The sequence below is a fragment of the Hylobates moloch genome, unplaced genomic scaffold (genome assembly GCF_009828535.3).
Source record: "Hylobates moloch isolate HMO894 unplaced genomic scaffold, HMol_V3 SCAFFOLD_9, whole genome shotgun sequence".
Classification (NCBI taxonomy): domain Eukaryota; kingdom Metazoa; phylum Chordata; class Mammalia; order Primates; family Hylobatidae; genus Hylobates; species Hylobates moloch.
This window is the reverse complement of record NW_026652284.1, coordinates 18,789,370-18,810,779: the sequence shown is the minus strand read 5'-3', so window position 1 is coordinate 18,810,779 and position 21,410 is coordinate 18,789,370. Positions and strand designations below refer to the sequence as shown.

At 50.3% G+C, this 21,410-nt stretch overlaps 1 protein-coding gene across 2 annotated transcripts in view; it reads right to left on the bottom strand.

Annotated features, from left to right (window-relative positions):
• Positions 1 to 9,932, bottom strand: part of VWA5B1 (von Willebrand factor A domain containing 5B1) — a 65,367-nt gene extending 55,435 nt beyond the window's left edge. Inside the window, exon 1 of one of the 2 annotated variants that reach the window (XM_032760997.2) lies at positions 9,719 to 9,932. The gene's annotated coding sequence lies outside the window, so the exon portion shown is untranslated. Of the gene's footprint in view, positions 1 to 988; positions 1,122 to 9,718 lie in introns of those variants that run through there. The other variant, XM_058444118.1, reaches the window with a different exon arrangement.
• Positions 9,933 to 21,410: the final 11,478 nt, after the last annotated feature.

The following is a 21,410-nucleotide window of genomic DNA, read 5'->3' as shown; positions in this document are numbered from 1 at the left end:
GCTTTATCTTCCCATAGGGCTGTGAGTTCTGAAATAGCAATGGCTGCACCTCCTCCTTTGCCTTGTTCCAGCTCCCTGGACTGTGCTTGGTTTGGACGAGGGACTCTGAATAAGGGCATCTACCAGTTTCTAGTGCTTTACAGGCATTGCTAATACACCTACTCCCAATTTCCAGGATCAGACGGAGGTCCAAAAGCCATCACACAGCCAGAGAGTGGCCAAGCTGAATGGAAACCAGCCCGGACTCCAAAGCCTGCTCTTTCCCCCGCTCAGGCTGCTTCCCAGTTCATGCTGAGCACCGGAGGGAAGAGAGTGCTGGGGCCCTGCTGGCTTCAGCCATCACAAGGGAGGTGGAGGTGGCAGGGGGCTGTGTCAGGGCTCCTGGGGTCAAGGAGAAGGCCCTCATGCCCCTCTTGCTGGGGGATATTTGCTTTTCAGAAAGAGATTGGGAAGGCAGAAACTTGCCCATGGGGTAGTGGTTAGGGGTGCCTAGGTCCCAGTCTCTGGGGAACTGCCTGAGGTTAGAGTCCCTGGGATGGCCACTTCCATAGTAATTGGCCCAGTCACTCTGCTGGGCTCTGCCAGTCACATTTTGCGTATTCTTGAGCAAGTTACTTAACCTCCTTGTGCCTTAGCTTCCTCCAGGTCTGAGCTGGGAAGGTCCCATGGGCCTCTGCTTAGCATCTGCTTTAGTAACCCCTGACCCTGACTCTGATCTTATTGCTGAAATCTACCCTTTCCCTTGCATCCCCAGCACATTGTTGTCCCAGAAACATGTTCCTCCCACCTGCAAAGCCATTCTGGAAGCAACTCACCCTCACCCTCACCCTCACCCGCACCCTCACCCTCACACTCACCCTGGCCTGATCCCTCCCAGATGCTTCTCCATAGAGTTGGGGTCCCCTAGCTGTGGGGGCTCAGCCAGGCCTGGGCTAGACGAAGACTGTGAACCCACAAGCAATTCTGGGCTTGCCACCTGCCTTCTTACCTGGGGCTAGGGGCCCTTGCTTCTTTTCTCATCTCCGGCCCCTCTAGGAAGTCCTGCTTTCATGGCCCCTTTAGAAGCCTATGCTCCAAGGGCCACCCAATCACAGATAGCACCAACACTCATATCAAAGTGGGGCCAAGTCGGTGGGTTCTCTGGATCTGGTCTGATTGTTCTAACCTTCTAGAATTCTGGGCTTCTCCTATTCTGGTCTCCTTCCTCTAAACCTCCCCACGTAGGCCTATATCCAGCCAACATGGGTAACAAATCCCTGATTGTGAGGCCCACCCTCACCCCGTTTACCCCATGCTCCAGCCAGTCAAGACGTCTTGCTATGCCTCCAAACAAGGCTGACTTCTGCTACCGCCATCTCTTCTGGCACTGCGGGCTTTGCCAGGAATGCTGTCTCCACCTCTCCCTCCTTAGCCATCCTTCAAGGCCAGCTTCAATGCCACCACCTCCATGGAGCCTTCTCGGGGTCCTGCATTGCCTAAGATTGCCCCCTGCCACCAGCACAGTCAGCACCACTCATGTTATCTATCTCATCATCCATGTACCGTGTGTCCATTTAACAGACCTATCTGGAGGATCTGCTCTGTGCCAGACACTGTGCTAGGCTGAGCTACCTCAATGACCAAGAAGTACAGGACCCCTGCCCTCAGGCCTTGTGTCCTGTCCCCCACCCACCCCAACCAGGGGCAGCTAGCCCCCAGAACTTGAGGCAGGATACTCTGTCTCTCCCCAGTGTCTGGCCCATAGTTGGTGCTCAACAATGAATGGATGGCATGTGCTCTATTGGTTGAATGAATGAGTGAGTGGCCAAATAAATAGAATGAAATGTGTCATGGGGTGGATATAGGCCTTGGCTATGGGTTCATCTAAAGAATCTAACAATGGGAGAAATTTTTTCAGCCCAGAGCCCATGAGATTCTATCCTGGAGATAGCTGTAGTCTCCTTTGGTGGGGGCTGGGGGTTGGGGGAGTAGTCAAGGCACAGAATGCTCAGGCTTCTCGGTGCTTTATGTCCTCACACTGCCTGAGAGACCTGGAGTCCAGCCAGTTGAGACGTCCTGGACAGTCAGTCTGGACAGGAGGCTGGGGCCAAGCCACCCACGGTGTCTGGGGCTTCCAGCTAGGAGACTGTTTGGCCCTGCTAAAGAAGGGGGAAATAGGCACATCCACATTTGAAAAGATAAATGAGGGCCATCTATCTGGGCTAAGCGTCTGAAAAGATGCTTGTCGGATTAGATCAACGAGGGAGTGGTTTACATATACGGAAATTGTGCCATGCCTGTCCACTGGGGGCCCAGTAAGATTCCTGCGTTGGAGCCTCTGCTCACTGAAGGTCACTCAGAAATGTGCCCACACATCGCTGGGAAAATTGGGCTTTATTACACAAATTCAGTTTACACCCACCTTTCCAGGGGCATGTTTGCAAGGTGAGCTCACCCAGCAGAGCTGCCAGCATCCCTGTGGCTCCACTGAAACGCACTAAGTAAACTCTCTATGTGGCTTCGAGCCTTGTCCCTGTCTCCAGCACACCGCGCCCTGTGTGCTGAGGGGCTCACCGGCTGGTGGCGCAGAGGGAGAGCTGTTTTTGAATCCAGCCACTGCCCCTCTAGAGCTACTCTGTTGCAGTGGGGCTCCTAGGGAGTTGAAGAGTAAATCCTTGTGCTGTGCCTGCCCGCAAAACCTGGAAGTGGTAAAATGACAGGCTAGGAAGTGAATTCCTGCCCTGGAACCTGCCTTTCCTCTTCCTTCTCCAGTGCTCTCTCATTGGATGCTTCTTTGAAATTCAGTTTCACCCTCTGTATAGTGGGCAGGTAAAAATGTCTTCTCTTTCTTGGGGTTATTGAGAGGCTTGCAAGGGAGACACTGCCCTGTAAAATGCTTGCCCCAGTTTCTGGTCCGCAGTAAATGTTGGCTATTGCTTTAATTCCCTTTTCTCTTTGGGTTATCCTCCTGGCTTCACTCTCCCACCCACTATGACTGCATCTGGGCACCTGAGCTTTTGGCATTTCCCCGTGGTGGCTCTGGCCACCTACAGCCCTAAGACATGCCACCCAGCTATCCCAGGGCCCCCTCCCTAGGTGTTGGCTAAAGAATACATTCATTGCCTTCCCTTCTGTCTGAGGTCCCAGAGCAGTTTGGGCCAACCTGTGAGACTGCTTCCCCACACACACTGCGCCCCCTTCACAGAGAAGCTTTGTGGGGTGGCAGAGGGTACTGGACTGGGAGTCAAAGTGCCCCCTGGCCTGAGGACCAGTTCTGCCACCAACTGCATGTGAACCCCAGACTGGGACCCTGCCATCACACATGTGGTCTGGCCACACCTCTTGGGCCTAGACGGAGCACAGCTGGTGGGGAATAAAGATTAGTGGGATCTTAAGACCCTGGGGTAGGGGTCAAAGCTATACTTCTTCCTTGTTATGGTTCTTAGCACATGGAACAGTGCCTAAAACAGTTCTCAGAAAATATCAGCTAACACATATTGAGCCATGAGTAGATGCCAGGTGGTGTTCTAAGTGCTTTTTGTGAATTAGTTCTGGTAACCCTCGGGACAATCCTATCAAGAAGGCAAGGCTATTATCCCCATTTTGTAGAAGAGGAAACTGAAGCCCAGTGTGGTTACATTTCTTGGGCAAGGTAATACACTTGTAAGTGGTGGAGCTGGTGGTGGGATTTGGACTCCACCTTCAGAGATCGAGCTCCAGCCACAAAGATTCATCACCCTCTATACCTATTTGCTGAATGAATACATGAATGACCTGGAGAAGGTCCTTCCCACGGGGTCCCTCTGGGCTCTGGGTCCTGGCATCTTTATCTAACAACAAGAGGAGGTGCACCTGGAGAATTCACCCCACCCATCTGTTCAGATTGACAGTCCAGGGTCTCAGCTGCTCTGAGAGACAACCCACATCAGGACTGAAGATGTATACCCATTCCTCATGCACCCCGCCCAGTTGAAGGGATCTGTGTGTCTGACTACTTAGTCTCTTCTCAGAGGTGACACTGTTTCCTGAGTGCCAGGGAGATTTTCACACTGAATCCCCAGAAAGACCCTATGAAGCAGCTCATCTTCACTTTGCGGCAGAGGAAACCAAGACCTAGAGAGGTGAAGAAAACCTCAGGGTTACACAGTGAGTGGGTGTACAGCCAGGATTTGAATCCAAGCAACTGGCCCCAGATCCTGGGTTGTTAATGGCGCCCCCCTGCTGCCTGCTCCTTTCCAGCCAGGTCCAGGTGCCCAGGCTGAGTTAGTGCGCCTGCCAGCCAGCTGCTCTTACACAGGGCCTGTGACCCCTCATCACCGACTGCGGCAAACCCCCAGGGCTCCAGCTCTCACTGGCTCCTGCCCTTTTGCTGTGCTTTCTAGGAGTGGGGAGGCGGGGGTAGGAGTGGGGAAAGGAGACAGCATCTTCCCCATGTTTTGAGTGGGACAGTGGATCAGTACCCTGTCTTTCTCTCCTACCAAGTCAGCACACTAGAGATGACTCCCACTTCGAAGTCATTTCAACACGATGCCACTGGAGGCTGAGTGCAGTGGCTCACGCCTGTAATCCCAGCATTTTGGAAGGCTGAGGTGCGTGGATCACTTAAGGTCAGGAGTTTGAGACCAGCCTGACCAGCATGGTGAAACCCCGCCTTTACTAAAACTACAGAAATTAGCCAGGTGGGGCATCAGGTGCCTGTAGTCCCGGCTACTCAGGTGGCTGAGGCACGAGAATCGCTTGAACCTGGGAGGTGGAGCTTGCGGTGAGCTAAGATCGTACTACTGCACTCCAGGCTGGGCAACAGAGTGAGACTCTATCTCAAAAAACAAACACAAAAACAAAACAAAAAAACAAAACTGGAACACAAGGGACACACAAAGAGGCCTCAGAATGGACCTCATGGGGCATCTTACTGCAGGAAAACCTCAGGCTAGGTTGGTATTTCCCCTCTTCTTGGGCTCCCGCTGGTGCAGAACCAGCTGAAGGTTAAGAGGGAAGGGGGAGACAGTTGGAGAGGCTGCATTTAGAATACCGGGTTTCGGCCGGGCGTGGTGGCTCACGCTTGTAATCCCAGCACTTTGGGAGGCCGAGGCGGGCGGATCACGAGGTCAGGAGTTCGAGACCACGGTGAAACCCCGTCTCTACTAAAAATACGAAAAAAAATTAGCCGGGCGTGGTGGCGGGCACCTGTAGTCCCAGCTACTCGGAGAGGCTGAGGCAGGAGAATGGCGTGAACCCGGGAGGTGGAGCTTGCAGTGAGCCGAGGTCGCACCACTGCACTCCAGCCTGGGTGACAGAGCGAGACTCCATCTCAAAAAAAAAAAAAAAAAAAAAAAAAAAGAATACCGGGTTTCCCACTGCCAACCAGGTTTAAGGAGGCAGGGTTTTAGGGTTTAGAGGTTCCCGACACTGCACAAACTCCTCCATTGGGTCGTAGGCACCGTGCTAAGAAAGTTATGTGGATGATCACACGGATCCCTCACAACCCTGTAAGTGCAATTTTTCTTTCTTTTTACAGGTGATCAGAGTGAACATAAGAGAGGTTAGTAAACCTGCCCAAGGTCATAAAGCTAGGAAGGGATGATTCTGGGAATTGAACCCAGGCCACTTCCATTCCAGTGACTCTGCGTTTACCACTATGCGATAGCAAAATCCATGGGAACAGTATCCCACATCCACAGAAGCAAGAGAAAAGCCCTCTCTTTGAGAGTCCCAGGTACGACATAGGGTTGTCAGCAACACAGACTAAAGCAACCAGGGACAAGGAAGCAGAGAGAGGAGGCCAGCTGCAGAGTCCCCCTCGTCAGCCAGCCTGGGCATCAGCAGCTCCTCAGGCTCTAGGAATTAGGCTCAAAGCCAGGCTTTGACTTGTAGCACTGGGTGACACAGGCAAGCTACTTCACCTCCCTGACCTCAGTTTTCTAATCTATAAAAGGGCACAGAAGTAGAGCTCGCCTCACTGCCTTATGATGATGAGAAAGAGGATTGTGCATAAAGCGCCAGGCACAGTGCCTGGCTGACTGTGAAGGTGAGCGGGTGGCTTTGCCCTGTGTAGAGGAAGGTGGGATGTGGGGATAAAGCTAATCAAGTCCAGACTTTCTGACAGCCTTGTAAGGAATCTTTTAGAAATGGGGTATCTTAGAAAAGTCTTCAAGAATTCAAAGGAAAGGATTAAAAATGATGGAATTGTAAGCAGTGAAGAGGTTGTAGCTCCTGACCAGCTTACCCTTTCAAATTCACCACTGAGACTGGGCAGGGTGGCTCATGCCTGTAATCCTACCATTTGGGACGCTGAAGTGGAAGGATTGCTTGAAGCCAGGGGTTCGAGACCAGCCTGGGCAACATAGGGGGACCATCTCTACACACATACACAAAAATTAGCTAGGTGTGGTGGCACACCTGTGATCCCAGCTTCTTGGGAGGCTGAGGTGGGAGAATTGCCTGAGCCCAGGACTTCCAGGCTGCAGTGAGATATGATCATACCACAGAGCAAGACTCTGTCCCCCCACCCAAAAAAAAAAAAAAATCCACCACCGAGTCATGAAAGTAATCATAATGAGCCTCCATGCCTCATAGAAAGCAATTTATAATTAAAGCACTTTCACGGGTTGAGAAGGCAAGGCCAATGCTGGCCACCAGGCATTCAGACTGGTCACCCTGATCTATGGTCAGAGAAGGAGTAAGAGGATGACCTGTCCTTTCTTCCCTATTTCCTATAAGTATTCTGATCAAGACTATGATGCCCCACTCTTGAATAAGGCTGCATGTGATCTTCATGCCATTGTACAGATCTTCTGCCTTCTCCTCCTCTGGGTGCATGGTAAGCTGCAGCTCCCAGCCTCCTTGAAGGCCTAGATGTGCCTCTGGCTTCAGCCAATGAAATGTGTGAAAGCGACGTGTGTCACTTCCGGGTGGAAGCTTTCAAAGCCAGTGTGTGCTTGCCCATGTCATGTTCTCTGCCACAGCGAACATGGAGGAATGTGCCCCCGAGGAGCCTCCGTTAGAGGCATGGCCTACTTTGGACAGGCGGCAAGAGCAGGAATTAAAACGTTGCTGCTTTTTTACTGCAGCATAGCCTAATCTAACTTGGCTAGTACAGCCATGAATGTTTGGGTCTTTGAGCAAAGGTGACGGTCCCAGGAATAGAATCCATGGTATCCAAAGGGAGTAAGAGGTGGAGGAAGGTGAGATTTCAGTGGGTCCACTAGAATATAAGCTCTAGGAAGACAGAGATCTTTGTATATTTTGTCAACAATTGTATTCCCAGTGCCTTAGAAGAGATCCTGACAATTAGCAGGTGCTCATTAAATGCTGAATAAACTAATGAATGACCTGAGGTGAGGCAGGCAGTGCAGAAGCAAGAGGCCTGAAAGGCAAAAGTGAATGGTTCTGGAAAGAACTCCATAGTCATTCATTCATAAACTCTACAAGCATTAAACACTCATCATGAGAGATCCCCATGTTAACCCAATAATTTGACCAGAAAAAGCCCACTGTAAGTGAATCCACTTAAAACAGGGACCAACATGTCATAGGAAAGGGTGAATGAAGAAAAGATTTCAGTTGGGATTTCATTTAGAAAAATGAGACTAAAAATATGAAAATAGAATCTTATGTTGGACCAAAATAAGATTATAGTTACAACCATGTGCCAAAACTTTCAGTCCTCAAAGGACAAATCAAATATTGATTGGTTTAGCAGGGCATGGTTTTCCTGAACAAAATTATATGCTAGCATGATGGGGCTCCCTGCCTTCTACCTCCTCCCCCCAGCCAGGACAACTTTACTAACAGCCTAATCGCCAATGTCTAGAGCACCTTCTGAGAGCTGTGTCTGGCCCAGATCTGGAGCTGGTCTTCACCCATTTCCTGTGAGGTCACAGATCCTGAGTTTCCTAATCCCTGAAGCTGAGGAGGCTGCTCAGAGCCTGAGCCATTTCCAGGTCAGAAGCCTTGGCCCATCTCAGGCCAGCAAGGCAGTGGGGTCTGCAGGCCACCCACCCAGGCACAGTGACCACCAGCCCTGCACCATCACCTGGATGGGGCTGGATTGGAGACAACCGAAGCACTATCCCTGCAGACAGGTGCCAGCGAAGGCTGGGTGATGAGGGCCCCACAGCCACATATCAGACCTTGGGGACCCTGCCCAGCAACCTTTGGGTCAAGTTCAACTCACAGTCCTCTGCATGTGCACACGTGTGCACACACACACACGCATGCCCCTGCACTCTTGAATCCCTGCACAGCAGCAAATACAGGGTGTCCCCCACATGCACCCACGAACACGTAAACATGTTTATATACACACACAGGCCCGCTTACCAACTCATGTAGTTCCCCTGATACACGTCGCTACCCTCCAGGTAATCCCCTTACACACACATGCCCTAATATACCTTTCAAGAGCATGTACCTGCATGCATCACATGCACACACACGCACATGTGCTCAGCCCCACCGGCCAACCCAGCTAACCATAGAGCCTCGTGGCCTCACGGCCTCTTCCCAGGAGCAGGGGGACTGGAGTTCATCTAGACCCCTTTGAGCCTTGTCCAGTCCCCATGAGCTGGCTGGGTTTAGACAGGTGAGCCCAGGGAAGGAGCTGTGCCTCAGCAGAGAAGACTTACTTCCTAAGTCTAAAAAAAAAAGAAGGAAGGAGGTAAGGAAGGACAGGAGGGAGGGAGGAAAGAAAGAGGAAAGAAAGAGAGAGAGAGAAAGAGAGGGAAAGAAAAGAGAAAGAGAGAGGGAAAGAAAAAGAAAAAAGAAAGAGAGAAAAAGAAAGAAAAAGCAAAAGAAGGAACGGGGTTAGTGGGAGAGGCAGGATGGTGTGACGCCTGTTGCTCTTCAGAAGAGAGGAGGAAATGGTTCTGGCTCCCGCCCCACAGGCCTCTTTCTGCTGCTGTGGTGCCGGCGGGAGCATGGGGTGGAAGCGTTGGGGCTGCCGCAGATGTTATGGTGGAACTTCCAGCGGAGGCTTGATGCGTTAGCTGGCGCCACACTGCACGCGCTGCTGAGTTCCTCTCCGCTAGCCGCCTCCCTCTGCCCGAGGACCTTTTCTCCTTCCCCTCTTACCTTGCAGGAGCCCAGGGACGCGGGGCTCAGGAAAGGGTGTGCGCTTGGCCCGTGGATCTGGGGATGGTCACAAGCTGCGGGGCATCCGAAGGGCAGCAGGCATGAGCCCGGCTGCCGGGGTGGGCACCCTGCAGAGCTCCTGACTGCCCCAGAGCTCTGGAGGACAGACGAGGGATGATGGGGGACTGACCAGGAAGTGGTGGAAACAGGTGGCAGGGACGGAAGGTTGAGAGAGGGAGGAAGGAGGCAGAGACAGAGAAGAGAGAGACAGAGACACAGAGAGAAGGAGACGCAGAGATTCACACACAGAAAAAAGAGAAACAGACACAGAAAGCAAACGAGAAAGAGAAGAGGGAGCAGGAGAAGGGGTGGGGAGGGAGAGAAATAGAGGAGATAGACAGAGAGAGAGAGAGAGAGAGAGAGAGAGAGAGAGACCTGGACCTGAGTAGCAACATGTGGCCGTGCTCCCTCACTTCTTATGCTGAAGCATCTTGGGATCCTCCCCATGGTGCCTGCACACAGTGTACACACCCTGACACACATGCCCATAGACACACAAACTCACCACACACAAACACACACACACACACTCAAGCATGCGCTTGCCCACCCAGAGCAGCCCCCTTGTCCAGCCTCTCCTTCTCACACAAGTGGGGCCAGTCCTTACCTTACCCCAGAAGCAACACGTGTCTGGGTACACACTCCCTCTCTCCACTGCCACAGTGACTGCCTTCTGCACCCAGCACTGCTGGAGGTGCGGTCCGGGGCTGGGCTCCAGTGCCCAAGCCCTGCGCCCGCTGCCCTGGCAGCTGGCTTGATCAATGCCCACATTGCGATAGCTGTTTAGGTGGCCTGCAGGAAGCCGAGCCATTTGTTTTGTCAGAGCGTAACCATGACAATCACCCCATACGCACACACCGCTGGTGCTGTTTCCCCACCCCTCGCCCTTCCCTCCCCCCTTCTCCGGAGCACAGGAGAAAGCTGGAGGCCACTTAGCAGCCTCAGCTAATCCCTGCTGGGGCTGAAGGAAAGGGCCTGGCCGGTGATAACAGTCCTGCTGGCAGCTCCTCCTTGGGAAGTGGGGCTGCCTCCAGGGTATTTCAGCACTGTGCAGAGTCTGCCTGAGCCAGGGGTACCTACTGCCTGTGCAGGAGCTGGCCCCTCTATATCTGCCTGCCCCCCAGCAAGTTTATTTTTTAGCCAAGTGTTACAAGCTGCCAATCCATTCTCCCCCATGAGGCCACGGTGTAGTGAACAGACAGCATTGGTGACCATGGTCACGGGCAGGTCCTCTGCCGGGGCCTTTGGCCATGCCTGTTGACCCTTAGAGTTCCAAGCCATCCCTTGCTGCACCTGGCCATGCCAAAGCTACATGGGAAATTGCTAGGATTCTAGGTGCAGCTCCTGGAGGCATCGGACTGGAGGTCTGGCCTTTGGAGATACAAAGTTGGGTAGCCCAGAGAGCCAGGGGCTTGTCATAATCAAGGAAGCCAAGTGGCCAGCTGGGTTAGGACCGCAAAATCTAAATTCAGAGCCTAGAGTTAACGAGTTCAAAGTTGAGAGATGCTTCAGAGGTACAGGGTGGAGCAAATGATCACACATCTCATTTAAGCCTTATAAAAATTGTCAAGAAGAGGGCCTTTCTTCCAGGTTTACAGAGAAATTGTGATTCGGAGAGGCAGAGTGACTTGCTGAAGGTACACAGCCATGAAATGACAGAGCAGGGATTCAAATTCACAGTGATCCCAATACTGGAAACTCCACTGTATCTTATTGGCTTTTTATAGCTGTCACTGTGTGCTGGGCACTGCACACATGGCCTGGAAGAAGTGCATCTCACTCGTTCTGTACCAAACACTGGGAGGTGGATGCTATGCTATGTTCATTTCAAATACGAGTTCAGAGAGGTGATGTGACTTTCCTAAGGCCACACAGGACCTGGAAGAGCCAAAGTTGGAACCCAGGTCTGTCTGATGCCACCTCTCCACCCTACCTCCTTCTCCACACAAAACGCTTCATCTGGGACAGATGATCAGCCCCTCTTCTGCACTCTCTGCCTAAGGAGAGTGGAGCCTGAGGATAAGATAGGGGTAGTGGGTGGATGCAATGGGAAAAGGGAGCACAGATGTCAGGTGGGGTGCAAGAACTCCCTGCTGGGGTAACAGATGACATGTGATCTTAGCCAGAAGTCCACGAACCAGTGATTCCCCATTATGGAGTCACACCTTAGGGTTCCAAAAGAGTCTCAGGACTTCCCCATCTATGAAGGTGTCAGACAGCTGAAAGGGAAGCCCCAGCAAAAGAACCTTAGAGAACATTCTGGAAGGGGAATTTGGGGGGACTGCTGGGCAGAGGGAATGGAGGGGGTGAGAGAAAGGTGAACTAGACACGGGCAAATGAACTTCTCAGGCTTGGCTGTTTTGCCTGGATTACCTCTGAACGCCTGCTAGGGTGTCAGATCAGCCTCTAGAGAGAAGCAAAACTGCTGTCATAGGCTGAGGAGAAAATGATAGGTTGGGCAATGGAAAGGTGCCTCTGCCATACAAGGACTAACCAAGGATGAGACAAAGTTCACCTCCAGTTCGATACTTATACTTGCTCACCTTGAGCCGGGCCTTGGAGCCAGTGCTTGGGGAAAGTGATAATGAGTAAGACACAGATTTCCAGGAACCTGACACTCAGGTTCCCAACCAGATTTTGTCCCACACAACAGTTCCCTGAAGGCTTTCTGCGTGCATTATTTTATTTAACCCTTGTAATCACCCAGTGCAACAGGTATCATCAGCCCCGCTCCACAGGGGGTGGGGACTGAGCCTGAGAGGTGGAGTGACTGGACTTTTGTTATAGCCAAGAAGTGGCAGAGCTGGGATTCAAACTCATTTCTCCATGACTCCCAAGTCTAGCACCCTTGCAACAATGCCACATGACCTCATGCCTCTTAGAGTGGCTATGAGTCACTTTTCAGCTCAGAGAGTCCTGGTTCCTTGGAGATAGGGGACCGGGGCTTGGGGACATAGCCACTTCGAATTCTAGCCCCCACCACCCCAACACATCCCCAGGCTCCCAAAGTCCAATTCTCAGTCCCCCACAAAGTTCAAGATTCCTGTCTCCCAATGAATATGGGACCAGAAGTCTGTATCCACTGGTCATCCTTTTGACTCAACCGTCCCAAGCCTGGAGTTTACATTTTTGGACCAAAACTCTTTGGGAGAACAATGTCAGCCTGGTTGAGTGGATACAAGGCAGGAAGAGGACATGAGAGGTGGCGGGAGACAGAGGACCTGAGATGTGGATGCTGTGTGTGGAGAAGGCTGCGAACTGCCTCTTCTTGAAGGGTTCAAGATTTTCTTACCCCATTGTATTAGCTTCCTGGGGCTCCCAAAACAAATGACCACAAACTGGGTGGATCAAAACAGCAGGCATTTATTCTCTCATATTTCTAGGGGCCAGAAGTTTGGAATCAAGGTGCCAGTGGGGCCTCACCCCCTCTGAAGTCTTCACAGAAGAACTGTTCCTTGCTTCCTCATAGTTTCTGGCAGTTGCTGGCAATCCTTGTCACCCTGCAGCTTGTAGCTGCATCCCTCCAACTTCTGCCTACATTTTCACATGCCCGTCTTCCCTGTGTGTGTCTCCGTGTCTGTCTCCAAGTCTCCCTTTCCTTTCTCATATAAAGACACTGGATTAGGGCCCACTCTAACCCAGTATGGCTGCATCTCAGCTTGATCACATCTGCAAAGACCTTACTTTCAAGTAAGGTCACATTCACAGGTACCGGGGGTTAAGACTTGAACATATGTTACACCATGGAATACTATGCAGCCATAAAAAGGAATGAGACAGGTCCTTTGCAGGGACATGGATGAAGCTAGAAGCCATCATCCTCAGCAAACTAACACAGGAACAGAAAACCAAACACCACATGTTCTCACTCATAAGTGGGAGTTGAACAATGAGAACACATGGACACAGGGAGGGAGACAACACACACCAGGGCCTGTGGTGATGGGAGGGAGAGCATCAGGACAAACAGTTAATGCATGCAGGGCTTAAAACCTAGATGAGGAGTTGATAGGTGCAGCAAACCACCATGACATATGCATACCTATGAAACAAACCTGCACGTTCTGCACATGTATCCCAGAACTTAGAGTTAAAAAAAAAAAAAAAAGACTTGAACATATCTTCTAAAGGGACACAATTTAATCCACAATACCCATACAGAGGAAATAAAGGATACAGGACAGGCATGATTCCAAGAGGCCAGGTTGCTGAACTTCTAGAAATTCAGAGAGGCCAGGAAAGGAAGTAGCAGCATAATAGGATGATTAAATGTGGACTCTGATACCAAATAGCTTGGGTTCAAACCCTGGCTTGATCATTTCCCAGCTGTGTGCCCTTGGGAAAATTACTTAACCTCTCTGTGCTTCAGTCTCCTCTCTGTAGAATGATGGTTCCTTGAATTGTTGTTATGATCATTAAGTGAGTTAATATTTGCAAAGGGCTTAGTAAGCACCATACGAGCATCTGTTAAAATAACATGCAATGTTAATAAACATGCAATGTTCCATAGATGAATATTACTATGTTATAGGGGTGAAACTGAGATCCAGAAAGGGCAGATGACTTCTCCCAGGTCACTTGGTCAGGCTAGCTAGGGTACAGGCCATTTCTGCCTCCTTCCTTCAGGGTTGCCCTCTGGAGAGGCTAAATCTCCTTCCTATTTGTTCTGCAGTTGGAGAATGCAAGGTAGATGGTCTGGAATGGCAGCAAGAGAAGAGAGGTGGGTGCAGAGGTGAAGAGGGAACTCAGAGGACAGAAGCAGTGGATTCCTCCCCCCTGCAAACACACACCTCTTTTCCCACCCAGCCCTCTGTTTACATGATTGAAAGCATTTGTGCGGCTGTTTCTGCCCACATGGAGGGAAACAAATCTCTGGAGTGTGTAACCAACACAGTCTGGATAAGAAAGGAAAGCTAGTCCTTCAGTGATGCAGCCTGTGAGGCCAGAGCAGGGCTGTCAGAGAGACTAGGGAGAGTCTAGATGGGGGACAGGGGCCTAGGGGTGGCTCTTTCCCTAGAACATCCTGAGCAGGGTAGCCAGGCTGCATAGGCATTGCATCTGAGAGGACCCCTGCCTCAGGCTTAATTCCTGAAGGGGTTGGACCCAGCCAAGTATGGCTGTGGGGTATGAAGGAGGCCAAGCTCAAGTTTTGGAGACAGTTGGGCTGATATCACATTCTTGGCAAACAAACACAAACAAACAAACCAACCCTCATGAACTCCCTTTCTCTCTGCTCTCCTGTTCCAGCCTCTTACCTGATGCAGGAAACTGCATGAATTGCCCTAGTTCTTCACCCCTCCCTGTGTCCATGCCCTTTGCTATGTGATTTGGCAGTTCTTCTTCTAAAAAGGTGGAATGTTGCTCCCACCCCTTCACCTTGGGTTCAGCCACATGACGTAGCCAATTTAATATTGTGGGAATTACATAATTAAAGGCCGATAAAGGGCTTGCCTGATTGGGTTTGTTCTCTTGGGACTCTGCCCCTGTTGCCATAAGAAAAACATGCCAAGATTGGCCCACTGGTTCCAGGAGGAGAAGAGATAACAGAGCAGGACCAAACCACCCCAATCAAGCCCAGCTGAAATCAGCCAACTGCAGATGCATAAGCAAGTCGAGCACAGCTCAGCAGAGCTGTCCAGCAGAGCCCAGCCAAGATCAACCAATTCTTAGCTTATCTAGAGATATGTGACCATAAATTATTGCTGCTTTAAGTCACTGAGTTTGGAGTGGTTTGCTATGCAGCATTTTCTGGCTATAGCTAATTGATACACCACTGTATTAGTCCGTTTTCATCCTGTCGATAAAGACATACCCAAGACTGGGAAATTTACAAAAGAAAGAGGTTTAATTGGACTTACAGTTCCATGTGGCTGGGGAAGCCTCAGGATCATGGAAGAAGGCAAGGAGGAGCAAGTCATGTCTTACATGGATGGCAGCAAGCAAAAAAGAGTGTGTGCAGGAAAACTCCCCCTTACAGGAACCATCAGATCTCATGAGACTTACTCACTATCCACGAGAACAGCATGAGAAAGACCTGCCCCCATGATTCAAGTACCTCCCACTGGGTCCCTCCCACAACATGTGGGAATTCAAGATGAGATTTGGGTGGGTACACAACCAAACCATATCAACCACCTCTTGTAGATTTCACCTTCCTGATGTCTTTTGGGTAGGTCCTCCTCTCCATTCCCCTGGCATCAGTTCTAGCCTTCTAACAGCTTCCTACCTGGTCTCTCTGTCTCTAGTCTCATGGATTCCAGTCCATTCCCCACGCTGTAGCCAGATCTTTGTAATATCTGATGACACTTGTCCCCATCTGTTAATCCCTTTTCTCAACCTGCCCTGAAGCCCTTCACTGACTTTCCCATGGCCTTCCATAAAAAGTTCCACTTGTTAACATAATATTCAAGGCCTTTTATGATCTGTCTTGACGTCTGGCCCTGCTCCTATGGACTCTTCACTCCAACCACATAGAACTATTTGTGGTTCCCTGGACTTGGAGTTGTCTCATACCTCTGAGATTTTACCCATGTCGATCCCTCCTTCTAGAAGACACCCTGCCCCTTCCCCATCTGGCTCTCTTCTACCTGCCCTGCAAAAGAGAGCTGAAGCATCTCCTCCAGGAAGCAGAACCATCCTGTTAGATTACCTGACTTAGGGGGCCACAGTGTCCCATGCCCAGCACAGGGCCCCATGCACAGTAGGTGCTCAATTAGTATAATATTGGATGAAGAAGTGAATGAGACCTCAGAGGCAGCATCTTGTCTCATGTACACCTGTATTCACGACATCTATTGCTGATCTTGACACATAGAGGGGCTTCATAATTATTTGTTGAATCAGGAAATGAAAGAACATATGACCCTATTACCTCAGTATCCCCAAAGAGTCATGGCAAGCTACTCCTCTCCTCCCCAGAGAAGGTGGCAGTGGCAGGGGGTGGGGAAGCCTTGGCACCTGACATAGGTGGGAAGAAGGTGGGAGAGAGATCGTGGCATGCCAGGGGACCGGGTGGTGGGAGCCATCCCCTCTGGGTCCAGGCAACAAGAGTTGCATTTTCTGTAGGGAATTTAAAAACAATTCAACTAAAAGTCAGTTTTCATTTTATTATCACCTTGTGGTGTTATGTTAAAACAAAGCACTGAGAAAATAATCCTCCTCACTGACCACGCCAGTGCCTATGCCTTAATGCCCCAGTACAGGGAAGATACACCGCCTTCTAGCCCTGATGTTGAGTCTGTCCCACCAGAGGACAGCCTTGGAGAGACAGGACAGCTGAGAATCTGTCAAAGGGGTCCTAACAATCTCAGTGTATCCAGCCTAGGTAACAAAGGCTTATGCCCTTGGTGTAATGCTATGTAGCTTGGGTTGGATGCCAGGAAGCCACAGGCAAGCTCACAGGGCACATAGCCAGAAGGTGGCAGAGGCAGAGTTTGTGCCCAGGTCCCTGTGCTACCAAAGCTCACACAATGCACCCTCCAGGTCCTGTCTGTAGCTGGTCCTCGAGCTTGGTCTCCTTCTGGCCACTGCCGGCCCCTTTGGGCTTTGGCTGAAGGCTCAGCATTTGTTGAGAAGAGAGGCGTCAGGCTGGAGCCTGCTCTCATCACTTTTAGTGGCAAGAGCCTTAGGCAAGAGGACCTCCCTGGCTTCGGGGACCAGTCTTTACTCAGAGCCACCTGGCACTCACCTAAATAATGACACCCACCCCTGGATCCCTGGGGGTCAAACATGAGTCCTTGTTCCATCACTGGCTATTTGTGGGGACCATTTTTCCTTTCTGAGGCTTGATTCTCTTATCTTAGGGTGGAAATGGGAGTTCCTGTCTCCCCACTGGTGAATGGCAGCCCAGGCCACCATGATGCTTTCTCCAGCCCTGCCCTCATTTCCCTCTGGGACAACTGCAACAGCCTCTCGTGTCCTGCTTCCCCTCAGACAACTCCCAAATGCTCTCTATGCAGCAGCCCGAATGGACCTTGCAAAGCATCAAATTCGATCTGAAGACACCCTGATTAAAGTGGTCAATGTCTTCCCATTGCTCTTGGATGAAGACACAATTCCTCTTCACCTCTGCCGACAAGAGCCTGCAGGTCTGGTCCCTGAAAATGGCTCCCACTTCATTTCCATCCACTCCGCACCCTCCAGAAACACTGGATCCCTTTCAGGCCCTCATTGGCTCTGGGATATCTGGGTTTTGTCTAAGCTGTTCCCTTTACCCAGAACGTTCTTCCGTCCTCCCTTCAATTAAAGCCATTAGTTCTTCAGGTGTCAGCTCAAGCATCACTTCCCCAGGAGACCTTCAAGGTCCCACCCCCCAATCTCCAGTTCTTGTGCCCTGAGTACCAGTCCCTCTGTAGATTGTGTAGCACTTATCACAACTGCAATTAACAACTTGATGAATGTCTTTCTCCTCTACTACAATGCAAGCTCTATGAAGGCCAATACCTTAGCTCTTTGAGTTACTTCCTCTGCTACGCCACGCTTGGTGCCTGCACCAGGCAGGCACTCAGAAAATATTTGTTGAACAACTGCGTATAGGCCAGATGAAATCACTGATGGAAAAGACCTTTATCAAGAATAAAAGGTACCCATTTGGAATTATTATTATACCCATTTAATAGGCGAGAAAACTGAAGATCCAAAACGTTAAGGAACTTACCTGTCTCCTGGCTTAGTGGCAGAGCCAGGGCTGGAACCCAGACATAGTTCCTGGCACACAGAGGGGCTTGATCCCTGCTTACTAAGCTGACGTGGGTTCTCCCTACAACTTCAGCACCCTGTGCCCTGCACCCTGCTGTCTCTCCTGGAGGCAGGCTGCTTGGAGTGTACAGATGGCTGCTGGCAGGGGTTGGTGCTGGCTGGAGATGACTGCTCTGTCATCAGGTGCCTGTTTCTTATTCATGATCTGTTGCCATTCATAGTGCCTTGGTACAAACAAACAAGCAGCGACAGCTCCTGGCTTCAAAGCTGTCCTGGGGGCAGGAACACAGTCTGGCCTGGCCAGGGGCCCCAGGCAGCTCACTGATGGCAGGGAGAGCCGGGGCTGGGCAGATGCAAGCATCGCAGAACAGGTGGCTGATCAAGGCAAGGGAGGGCTGCTAGAGGGACAAAAAAGGGCTGAATCTCTGAAGCTATCAATCTTGTACCATGCTCTTCCAGCTCTTTAAAAATAGACTCATGGCAAAAACAAATTTTAAAAAAGGAAGAAAACAAAGGTAAATAGATTCTTTCAAGTGTGGTCAGGAGCACTTCCATGTGTTTCCTGCCCTCTGGTCTCTCATGCTCCCCCCTGCCTCACACCCAGGAGAAAAGGATAGTGCATTTCTAGTGCCTGAAATCTTCAGGCTGCCTGGGACATTGTGTGAGTATATTGAGGACCTACCAGGTACCTGGGGCTGTGTTTTACACATGCTGATTCATGCCATCCTCAAAACAGCCCTGGGAAGTGTTTGGGTTTTGTTTGTTTTGTTTTAATTCAACCAGTATTTGAGCATCTCCTCTGTGTAGACACTAGGCCATGATTGGTCAACCCAATAGACATTGTCTTCACCATCTGGATCCTGCACTCCACAGCAATGAGGTCACTAAAGTCTTGATAAGTGCTGCAAAGGGAATAACTTGAGTCATTTGCTACAGAGTCACTAGGGTGGGGGACTGGGATTACTATGCTATATTAGGAAGTCAGGGGGGTGTTTCTCTGAGGAGGTGACACCCGAGCTGAAAAATGCAAGATGAGGAGGAACCCAGCTCCCAGCTGTTCAGAGGGTGGGGCAGGGGAGGAGCATTCAGAGACAGTGGGAGCAGTAATTCCAAAGGGTAGGAAGGGGTTCCGTAAACCCAAGGAAGAGAAAGGGGATGAAATGGGCCAGAGCAAAGTGAGAGTGACTCACACCAAGGAGAGGTGCAAGTAAGAGGTCGGAGGGACAGATGGGTCACCATGAGAGTTGGAATATTACTCCGAGAGCCATTGACAGTCACTGGGGGATATATAAAGAGGGCAAATATGCTTTTGTTGCATTTTATGAGCTCATCCTGGCCACTGGGTAGAGGATGGGTTAGAGTAGGGGAAGCCGGGAGAAGATCATGGAGACGCTACTGTGGTAATAGATAAAAGATGGTGGTGGTGGCGGGGAGCGGTAGGGGATGGAGAGCAGTGGATGGATTGGGTGTGGGTGAAAGAGAAAGGAAAGAATCAAGGGTGCCTCCCCAGTTATTGGTTTGTGTAATTACATGGGTGGTGGTGCCATTTGTAGAAATAGGCAAGGCAGGGGGAGGACCAGTTGGGTGGTGGCATTGGTGGGAATCTAGAAATTTGTTCAGGATGTAATGAGTTTATAGTAAATCATGTATCCAGGTACAGACTGTAGTTGAATATATTAGCTTGGAGTTCAGATGACACTGAGCTGGAGATGAAATTCAGGAGTCGTAAAGCTATACATGGAAATTAATACCCAGCAACAGGATCCTCTGTGAGCATCAAATGCAGGTTCCACGACAGCAGGGACCATGCCTGTCTTGTTCATTGCTCTCTGCTCAGCACCTACAATCTAGCACGTGGTAGGCACTTGAGTCATTATTGAAGACCGAAGGGAGAACATAAAAGGAAGCCACAGACATGATCCCTTCCTCCGAGGAACTTATACTAGGTGAGGGCACCCAGAAACAAACACAGCTTCAAATACATAAAACAGTCACGTGACGAATTTGCAATCAGGGACCATTTGTATGCATCAAGATTGACATTTTCTTTAGCCTCACAGAACCTGCTGTGGTGGGTGGTCCAGATTAATAGGCTAAGTATACTTGTGAGGAAAATGTTTATAAAGAGCTTGAGAACAACTCCTTTCAAGCCATTGGAAGTACCTATTACAGGCTCTATATCAGAAACATCTGATGGGCTTATGCACAATTAATTTGCTTTCCTGTAGCATATTAAGCACGGCTTTGTCACAGCACTTCTCTGGGGTATTGTAGCCCTTTGGTTTGGAGGCATCCTTACTCCTCCTCTCCCCACCCGCCCCGTACCCACTCATCCACCAAACTTGGAGCTTTGCAAGGGTAGGAGGCCTTATCTGATTTATCTTTATAACTCTAGGGGATGGCTGGGTGCCAGATATCTAGCAGATAATAGATAACTCATGACCATAATAGATAATAGAAACTTGATGGGTTTATTGCATAAGTGAATTCCTAGCTATTTATTGAAACAGATTCTCAAAAATATCTCTTAGGTAATGCTTCTTGGAATTACTATATATGATCCAGTGGCAATAAAACTACATTTGTGGTTTTAAAACTCACTACACGGTAGCTGTGGAATATGGAGTAAGTCTCTTGACCTCTCTGGGCCTTCTAGGCATAGCCTAGAAATGTAGTCACCTGGCCTACATGGTGGTTTCTTCTAGGCATAGCCTAGAAATGTCTGCAATGCTTGGTTTCCTGCTGTCTATAGCATGTACCCATTTGTACGTGTTCATTTGCGGGGGGCGTGGTGTTCCTGGCTGAACTGAAGCCAGTACAGGCCACAGAGGCAGTCACAACCTCTGTCTGGGGAAGGAAGACTGTGCAGAGGAAGCTTTGGGTGCCAACGCCCAGGGCCAGAGAGGGAGAAATCTGTGGAGTGCCTTGTCCTGACATAGACACATGGACCAGGTCTGGGCTCTACTGAGAAAGGCATTGATATGAGGAGCACATATTATTCTTATAATAAAAAAAAAAAAAAAAACCAAGTTATCCATGGATAGTCCATAAGCAAGCATGGTTGATTCTCCCCATAGAATATCTCTCAAGTCCACACAGCCCTCATCATTCCCCCTGCCTCCCTGCAGGACCGAGACCCAGCCCCTTTCCTGGCCCACATGGTGGTTCCTCCCTGCTGTCAGCTGCCCCTCATGCCTCACCCCACTGTGCACTCATTGCTTGGTAGCCATAAATTAAATCACATCCTTGCTCTGCTTAAAATACTTTGGGGATGACATCACACTCAAAATAAAACCCTGACTCCTCACCACGGTCTTGGATGACCAGGCCCAGACTCCCCTACAAACTTTACTTCCTACTTCCCTGTCCCTAACCTGTGTTCCAGCCACTCAACCTCTTCTCAGTGCCTCAAGCCCGACCCTCAGGTCCTCCCCCTACTCTGTGCCCTCTGACCAGAGTGTTATGCCCGTTACTTTGTGCATGAATGACTTTTAGGCTTCAGCATAAATGTCACCTCCTCAGAGAAGTCCTCCCTGACCACCTTATCCCAGTGCCTGGTACATAGTGGATGCTCAATAAATAGTTGTTGCATGAACAAATTC